We start from the raw sequence: 9,180 nt of genomic DNA on the forward strand, positions 1-9,180 counted from the left end.
GCAACACCGTGGAGGGAACGGGGATAACCCCATCCTTCCATAAAGGCAAACATTATAACAGCAAGACAGGAAACTAAATAGGAGCAGAATGAGCCCTCAACACGCAAACAAAGAGTTCTTCCAAGGTTGTGGACCATTCTGAACGCACTTTTTAGTAAGGAAAATAAATGAAAAGAAATCGACAACCACGAGAAAGATAAAAGGGCTTCTTCGTGTCTTCTTGTGCCTTTCTTTCTTAGGTTCGGACAGCTCCGTATGCAGTGTTTTGGTAATTTACTTGCGTATTCGTTCAATGTAAACTCCGGATATACACAGACTTCGTCGCTGAATAAATCAATGCGTGCAATTGGGGGAGCTTGAAGTTGATAGAACCACCACAAAATGTTATCTTTCTTGTTATTTCTTTTTTTTGTTTTTGTAACACATTAGTTTGATATTACTCATTGTACAGGGACTGCTTAAGAGAGCACTGCGAGTTTGTTTTATTTGCCTCTGTTGCTTGTAAATAAAGCGTTCTGCTGTCATTGAGACCATGTTACGCATAGAGGTAGGAATAACAGGAGGCGACACACCGGCTAAAACCAGCCGAACGAGAAAATCCCAAGTGAAGCCGGAAGTAGAGGTCGCGGTCGGTGGCCATATCCCCAAGGGTGACCAAGTCCGTCCAATAGAGTCTGGTTTTAGAGGTTGTTGGGTGTGTGCGCCTCCAAACCGGAAGTCTTCCCCGGCTTCACTCCCGATGGCGTCATGTCGCCTCCAGAAGCTTCCTACCCCCATGATATTACTGAATGAAGAAGTATTTGCAGATGTTAATTACATTAGTAAGTGTGTGTACTCTCTTCAATATATTTTGAAATGATACCTTGAGTATTACTTAATATACTTTTTAAAGCGTGCATTTAGTAACTTATCTTAAACACTTGTGTCGAGTATCTTGACCAACTCTGGGCTATACAGGCAACACAACACTCATGAGGTGAGTAAATATACACATAGTAAAATTTTACGCAACGACACTCAGACAAAAACAGTAACTATGAAAAGCGTAGAAAACATTATACGCATAAGTGAGATTTTACCTTCTGATTTAAAAAGAATAAGCTCTTAGCGTTGAGCGAAAGACAACGGAGTCTTCAAGTGAAAAGATGGAGTGGGGCAGGTACTTCGAGTCAACAATCGTCTGGGGAAAGGAGTGGTTGAATGTGTAGCGCTACCAGATAAACGGGCGATTGTTCGGGAGTGGCTCAGTCAGCCGGATGACCTGAGGGGAGGACGTAGTAGTGCGTTACGGAATGCTGAATGATTGTAGTAGATTTCGTGAAAGAAATTAAAAGGCGAGCAATTTTGCGGTGATTTTGTGATGGCGGAAGGTTTTGCTGGCTTTTTAGATTTTAAGGCGAAGACGCTGGAGGTGTGCTCGTAGTCAGATAGCATGAATCTTGTAGCTCGCTTCTGAAATGATTCCAGGTTGTAAATAGGGTTGGTCTGATGAGGGTTCCAGACTGATGCCGCATACTCCAGTTCAAACCTTAAATAAGTTTCATATGTTAATTTCTTTATATGAGATCGAGCTGATCTCGGGTTTCGTCTAATGTATCCAAGAGTTCGAAAGGCTTCGGCTGTTAAACTTCTGTGTAATTACACCAGGTAAGGGTTTTTGTCAATGTCACACCAAGGTATTTATATGAATCTACTACTTCAATCAGATAATTTACTGTATGTTTTTATCCACGTTTTGTAGCTTTTATTTTTCTTTTGATTGCTCTAACAGGCGGGGGCCTCCTCGATCAGTGCTTACGTCAAATAATCTGGGAAACCATTATGATACGTCATATATATATATATAGAGAGAGAGAGAGGGAGAGAGAAACAAAACGGAATCCGAGCCAGATCGCCCCTGAGAAGAGTACGCATCGAACATAAAATTGTAGATTTCGTATTGGTCTTCGCCAAACGGTCTATTTAGGAAAATTAACTTTCGATATAATAGACACTTTTTAAAAGTCCATCGAGCAGCATTGGCGGTCGCCATTGCTTGGACACAAAGCGCGCGACTGGATCCGAGTCCTCGCCGAACGCTGACGTCAGCACTCGTGTCCAATCCACTTTCAGAGTACGCGATCAAGGAATGACGTACTGGCGTTGGCGCAGACCTTTGAAAAGGGTCTATTACACACGTAATTCGGTATCGGTCACGAGTATACATCTTTAAAAAAACAAAAAAAACACTCGACTTCAGGGACAAGAGAACCTTTTCCGAGCACACTCACTGGGTTCGATGCTGGTCCCCCACCGGCGTCCCTGCTAACCCTAATCGAGTGGACCGTTGATTTCGATAGTCGCAGCCCGCGGTGGCGCAATTTAAGACATTGCTGGCAACGAAATGGTCGCGTTTTCTCTGATCATCCCACCAGACTAGTATATACAGTTCTTTTTGTTCGCAACGTCTCGCGTCGCGGGCCGTGCGACGTTGTTCCCTTCTATTATTTCCCTGAAATTTCGAGTAGAAACGCTTGATTAGGAAACACTGCTATAAGGAGTGATTCTCACGGTGAAAGATAACGCAAAATTGGCATGCTGCATGAATAAATAAAATAAAGTGGCAACTTCCAAGAAAGACCGGAAGACTCGAAATGTACAACACCGATGGAGAGCTGCGCGTGGAGCAGGTTTCAACAGCCAATAAAGGTGGCATGCAGACACTTTCTAGCTACTAGGGGTCGCTAGAGTCCTACTAATTGCATCATCATCAGTAAGATGGCGGCGGCCTAGAAGCGTTTTTTGGAAACGTGTATACTTTCTAAGAAAAAAATCAATAAACGATTTTACTATTTGCATACATTGGGGTTTCGAGTCCGCGTCCAAAATATACTCAATCACTAGTCATCAGTGTGAGCGGCCTTAACTTTAATAACCAAGAGAGTGCGAGTGCAATTAACTGCCAAGTCACTTTAATACACAAAGGATAGTACAGGCCACGGGCTCTTAGTTGAAATGTTCTTAATGTATTATTCCCTTATTGCAAAAGACGTGGTCCATGGCCCGTGTGCAGAATTTTAGCCCTTAGTACGCACACTCTCAACTGAGTGAAAGCTCAGTGGGAAAGCACATAACACCGAAAATAGAGCCTATCACAAGCACTTCGTTGGAATTCTCTATTCGTTCTTTCAAACGGCTACGGGGAATGTCGTCCCTCGACGTAACTAAGCGCCTCTTCGTAGACGAAAAAAACAGGCGACGAAACTCGGCTTGCATCTGTTCGGACCGGCCCGGCATTTCTGCAAAATTCAAGTTGTAATACTGGAAATGATAGTTATATGGAAAAAGGAGGAAGAGATGATCAAATCCAGAGTGAGCAGACAAGCAATCTGGTTTAGGTCGCCATTGTTTTTAAATAAAAGCGACGGGCGAAAAAGTTTTTTTTTTCAATGACCAATTACAATTCTACTGAAATCGAGATGGCTGCTGTACAGGAAACGCAGCATCTCACAGAGCCTTACATACGAGTGGCTCTAAAACCGCTGAATATACTACGCTGCACAATACACTGAGGCCATTTTAACTCAAAATATGTTTTATCAGCCGATTTCCGTGGAGTTCTGTAACAGCCGGTTGTAAGAAAAGCCGACACCGAAAAGCGTTACGCCCATAGGGAACCATATATTTATTTATTTATTTATTTATTTATTTATTTATTTATTTATTTACTTACTCTCAGGGCCGTTAGGCGTTACAGAGAGGAGTGGGGGAAAAATACATGTAGAGCAAAGAATAGTTATGATGTCAAGTGATGAAACACGGCAGACTTGAAGATAATGTGGTTGCTGATGGAGACGACGAAGGCAGGAAGGTGGTTCCAGTTCACGCTGGTCTTGGGGACAAAGGAGTCGAAGTACAGGTTAGTCCTACAACTGGGTACGCCAACTTTAAATCGATGATCAGAACGGGATGACACATAAAAGGGGGCTGTAAAAAGTGACTGGCAAAGGCTGTCGTTGGTGAAATAGATTTTATGAAAGAGGCATAGTCTGGAGATGCGACGTCGGATAGAGAGATCGGGGAGATTTGATGTTTGTTTCATTTGAGAGACGCTAGCTAAACGGGAATAGTTGGACAAAATAAAAAAAATCAGAGCAATTCTGGATTGATTCAAGGTGTAGAACAAGCGAGTTGATATGTGGATCCTATACAGACGAAGCATACTCAATTTTGGAGCGCACACGTGTATTACATAATAACAGTTTCAAAGAAATCGGAGTGAGAGAAATTACGACGAAGGAAACCGAGCATGCGGTTAGCATTATTAGCAATGTATTCAATATGTGTTTGCCAGAAAATATTAGAGGTAATGTGAACACCCAGATATTTATAGGTGGAAACGGAAGACAAGGGGGAACAATTAAGAGGATAAGAAGGCGGATTGGATTGATTAGTTGATCTTGTGACTTTCATTACCTTGCATTTGTTAACATTGAGTTTCATTAGCCAAGTGCCGCACCACACGGAAATGCTGTTAAGATCGGTTTGAAGGATAGATTCCTCAAAGGAGTTAGAAATTTCTTTATATAAAACACAATCATCAGCAAAAATTTAATAGATGAGACAATAGAGTCAGGAAGGTCATTAATGTGGATGAGGAAAAGAATGGGTCCTAGGACAGACCCTTGAGGGACGCCTGATGACACAGAAGAAAGTTGAGAATCATGATCGTTAGTTGATACATACAGGGTGCGATCATAAAAAAAACACTCAATCCATCCTAAAATATTGCTATCGAGGTTAAGTTTGCTAAGTCTGTAAAGTAGTAGACGATGCGAAACTGTATCAAAGGATTTAGCGAAGTCAAGAAAAACACAATCAACGGTAGATGAACGGTCTAACACAGAAAACAAGTCATTAGTAAAAACGAGTAGTTGGGTTTCACTGGAGAAATGTTTACGAAAACCATGCTGCCAGGATGTAAAGAGGGAATTTGATTCAAGGAAAAGAACAAGATTGGAGTATATCACATGTTCAAGTATCTTTCATGGAATGGATGTCAAGGAAATTGGTCTTTAATTACTAGGGTTAAAAACATGACCAGATTTGTGCACCGGAACCACCTTGCCAACCTTTTAGTCGCCGGGTAGGGTGGTACACTGCAAAGACTGCGCAAAAATCTGAGACAAGATGACAGATGAATAAGTCACAGTACTCTTCAAAAACTTGTAACTGATGCCATCAATACCTGTGAAGATGAAACTTTCGCGTTTCTAATCAGCTTAGAAATACCAACCGAGTCGATGAAAATAGGCTCCATGCGTGTAAAATCTGAATTTCGAATAACAGGTAATGCAGTAGATGCACAATTCGTGAAGAACAATGTGACGGCATTATTAAAAAAAAAACACAGCTCTGATGACGTGGTATTAACAGGCCACTTTCGGATTTGAGACGGATGTGTTTACGTTCAGGCGTACTGACGACATTCCAGAACTTGCGTGGGTTAGTGGATAACAAAGATGGAAGCGTGTTATTAAAAAAAGCGTGCTTGGCGTTGACAATAGCTTGTTTATATTCCGACGCCACGGAGAGATAAGCTGACCAACGTGCGCCTATCTTGGATTCCTTACAGCGACAAAAAAGACGCTTTTTTTTTTTTGTTTTGGAGACGTTTTAACGATAGATTGAACCACGGGGATTTTCGGGAACAGGATTTAAAACCGATGTCACTAGAGTAGTGACATCGGTTTTAAATAGATCCCAATTTTCATGAATCGATCGTTCCCAGAACTGCGGAAAGAAAGCATCAGAAAAAATTGCCAACTCGGCGTTGATTGCTCGAAAATCCGCTTTGCCATAGTCCCGAATTAGTTTATACTGCCATGAAGGCGGTGGGAACTTGTTTGTAAAGTGAAGTGAGTAGCAGAATGGTCGCTTAAACCAGGCAGAAGAGATAGAGATGAGACAGATTCAGGTGTAGTGGTCAATACGAGGTCAAGAACATTAGCTGATGAGCTAGTAACGCGAGTAGGTACATTTACAAGTTGGGAGAGGTTAAACATAGAACAAGTGCTAATGAAAGCTGAACACTCTGACGAACCATAAGTTAAAATAGGGCAACAATCTTTCCACGATATGCCAGGAAAATTAAAATCACCTAACAGGAATAAAAGGGCCTTAGGGAATCTAATAACCACATTATTGAGGCAATCAAACAAATCATCACAAAATGTCGGCGTAGCCTGAGGCGGCCGGTAGCAAACACAAAATACCGTGTCTATGTGATTTAAACGAATGCACGGACAATGAAATTCGAAAGGCGAAGGCACGGAAACAACATAAGAAACTATATTATCAGCAACAGCAATCAAAGTTCCCCCACCCAGGCGCCCGCAACGATCTTGTCTATAAACGGTATAGTCGTTCTGACAAGAAAACAGTTCAGGGCTGTCAACTTTACTAGATAACCAGGTCTCCGTCAAGACAATCACATCGGCAAGGCATGTGTCAGCCAGGGACGAAAAGGCATCCCGTTTGTTTAAAATGCTTCTGATATTGGAAAAAAGAAGAATAGTCACGGAGAATAGGCCGCGCCTGAACGGCTGCTGACAGCTAGGAAGAAGGAGGGGACGGATTCAAAGGAGGTGAGTGTTCAGCGCCATTATCGTTAACCTGACCCGCATTTTCTGCGTCAGTACCAGAGCGTGCATTTGGTAGTTCAACTTCGCACACACTGTCGGTTTGAGCGTAGCATGCATAACACTTATTGTCGACAAATAACTTGTAACACAAGTTGTATTTCTTTCCACTTGCCTAGCCGAAATCTGACAGCTTTTTACGCGAAAGCCGGGTAGCTTTACAAAGATCTTCTTGCAACGAAATCCTCGCGCCTTTCAGTTTAGATCTTTGTGATAGAATGTTATCTTTAATTTTAAGTGAAATAAATTTAACAACTATCGGGCGACACTTGACAACAAAGGTACCTAACCGATGTGCTCTTGAAATAGCTTCCTCGGGGAGCTGAAGGGCGAACGATTCAACCAGAAGCGAGCGCACTTTCTGCTCGGACTGGGTCCACGTTTCAGTCGGGCTATCGGGGATGCCATATAAAATTAAGTTATCCCGGCGAGACCGGTCCTCATAATCGTCCAGACGACATTGAAGTGCAAAATGTTCGTCTCTAACAGCTTCAGTAACAAGGCGGGGAACGTCGGGAACACCATGAAGACCCTCAAGTGCGTCAACCTTCGATTCCACGGCAGCATCTTTTACGTTCATATCGGACACACGGTCTTCAAGTAATTCTTGACGGTAACCGGACAAAAGCTCACCGGACAAAAGCTCACCGGACAGAAGCTCACCGGACAAAAGCTCACCCGTTTTTTGACAGACCCGGACAAAAGCTCACCCGTTTTTTGACAGACCCGGGCAAAAGCTCACCTTGATTACTTTTTTTTTTTCATACCCGGTCGAAACACGGGCTGAAATAAAGGGCGGACGCAATGGACATGGGTCCATTTTTAGGAGAACTTGCACCTCATCCACCATTGAGTTACGAATTTTTTTTTTTTTAATACTTTGAAACAACGGGATTTCGGCCTTTTGGAAAAGTACAAGACAGATGACCAATTTAGAAAATTGTGCGGGAGTTTAGGTAGGCTCGGGTTCCTTCCACCACAGCTTGTTCCACAAGAACCAACCACCAGAGAAAAATTTACCGGTGACATCGGCTACCTGCTGGACTACTTTGATTGCACGTATGTCAACGGCCGCTTTCTTTATGCTTCTGTTCCATCTGCGGCGGCCCCCAGAGCGAATTCTTCCCTTCGCCTGACTCTGCGCCGACGGCGACCGGAGTTTCCCCCGGTACGGCGGAATATGTACGACACCACTCTTCAAGATAAAGACCGGATGAACACCTGCGAAAGATAGAGTACCAGGTTCCAGAACCTCATCGGCCACACCCATCCAAGCGTCTGGAGGCTGATTGAATACCTACAGCAAAATCAGGCGCTTGTTGCCACGGCATTGACAAAAGCCCGGAGAGGTGAGCCTACAGTAAAGCGGGTGCGAAAAATTACTCTGCACCTGCAGAATCGTCTTAGAGATATTTGCGAGGGCTTGCATGTACATCGAGATCTACCAAGACTGCTGGAGCTAGTGGGGGACTGCATTCGCTTCTAACCTATCGATAAATAAACTTGTTTCTATTAAAATCAACAAACCATGCGCCTGTCAGATTTAATTTATCGTCGCCTTTTTGTGTCGCGCGCATGCACCTAAGTTGTCCGCACTCGTGTTAAGACCAACATGAAATTTTCTCGTGGTGAGCTTTTGTCCGGGTCTGTGAAAATATGGGTGAGTTTTTGTCCGGGTCTGTGAAAGAATGGGTGAGCTTTTGTCCGGTGAGCTTCTGTCCCGTGAGCTTTTGTCCGGTGAGCTTTTGTCCGGGATTCATTTTTGACTGGCTTTGACTTCATTGAGGGAGGACATAACTTCGGCGTGACGTGTTTTTATTGTAGTAGAAAGAGATTTAATGGCAGCCAATATTTCACCAATACCGTTGTTCTGATCCTGTTTAGGGTCAGGATTCAGTTCAATGTCACCCGACAAGAAAAGCAACTTCAAGACATGGATGCTATCCATAAATAAATCAAGCAGAACATGTGGGCATGGAACGAGCAGCAAGCACCGACTACTAGTGCGTTTAGAATGAACTGATGAAGGTTGGCTAACCTGTACGAGAAAGCAGAAAGGCTTTAGCAGCGTCTGCATCATTGCTGCTCTTGCATGCCCACTGACGATCAGATGCGTTGGCAGGCTATTTGTAATCCTAGCGCCACCCGATGTTCGTGACGATGTGGTTGACTTGAAACGACGGGAAACAGGCGCTGTTTCCAGCAGCGGAAGTTGAAAGACCAGGAATGGAAGGTTGTTGCCAGATGACGAAGCATCAAGATGTAGAAAGACGGCTGGTAGCAACGTAAATCCCATGGGCGGTTCCGGGAAGGCAGCGGCCCATGGGTAGGCGGTGAGCAGCAACTGTACGAAAAAGCAGAAAGGCTTTAGCAGCGTCTGCATCATTGCTGCTCTTACATGCCCATATAGAACGACTTCAGCCCAAAAACAGGACTTTATACATTTTCAAAAATATACAAAACAAGAAGTTGTACGTTGAATAATATAAACACTGCAACT

The 9,180-nt window shown here is 43.4% G+C and overlaps 1 pseudogene; it reads right to left on the reverse strand.

Annotated features, from left to right (window-relative positions):
* Positions 1-5,894: 5,894 nt before the first annotated feature.
* Positions 5,895-8,760, reverse strand: LOC121836618 (annotated as a pseudogene).
* Positions 8,761-9,180: the final 420 nt, after the last annotated feature.

This window comes from Ixodes scapularis, unplaced genomic scaffold (genome assembly GCF_016920785.2).
Source record: "Ixodes scapularis isolate PalLabHiFi unplaced genomic scaffold, ASM1692078v2 PGA_scaffold2__306_contigs__length_199485367, whole genome shotgun sequence".
NCBI lineage: Eukaryota > Metazoa > Arthropoda > Arachnida > Ixodida > Ixodidae > Ixodes > Ixodes scapularis.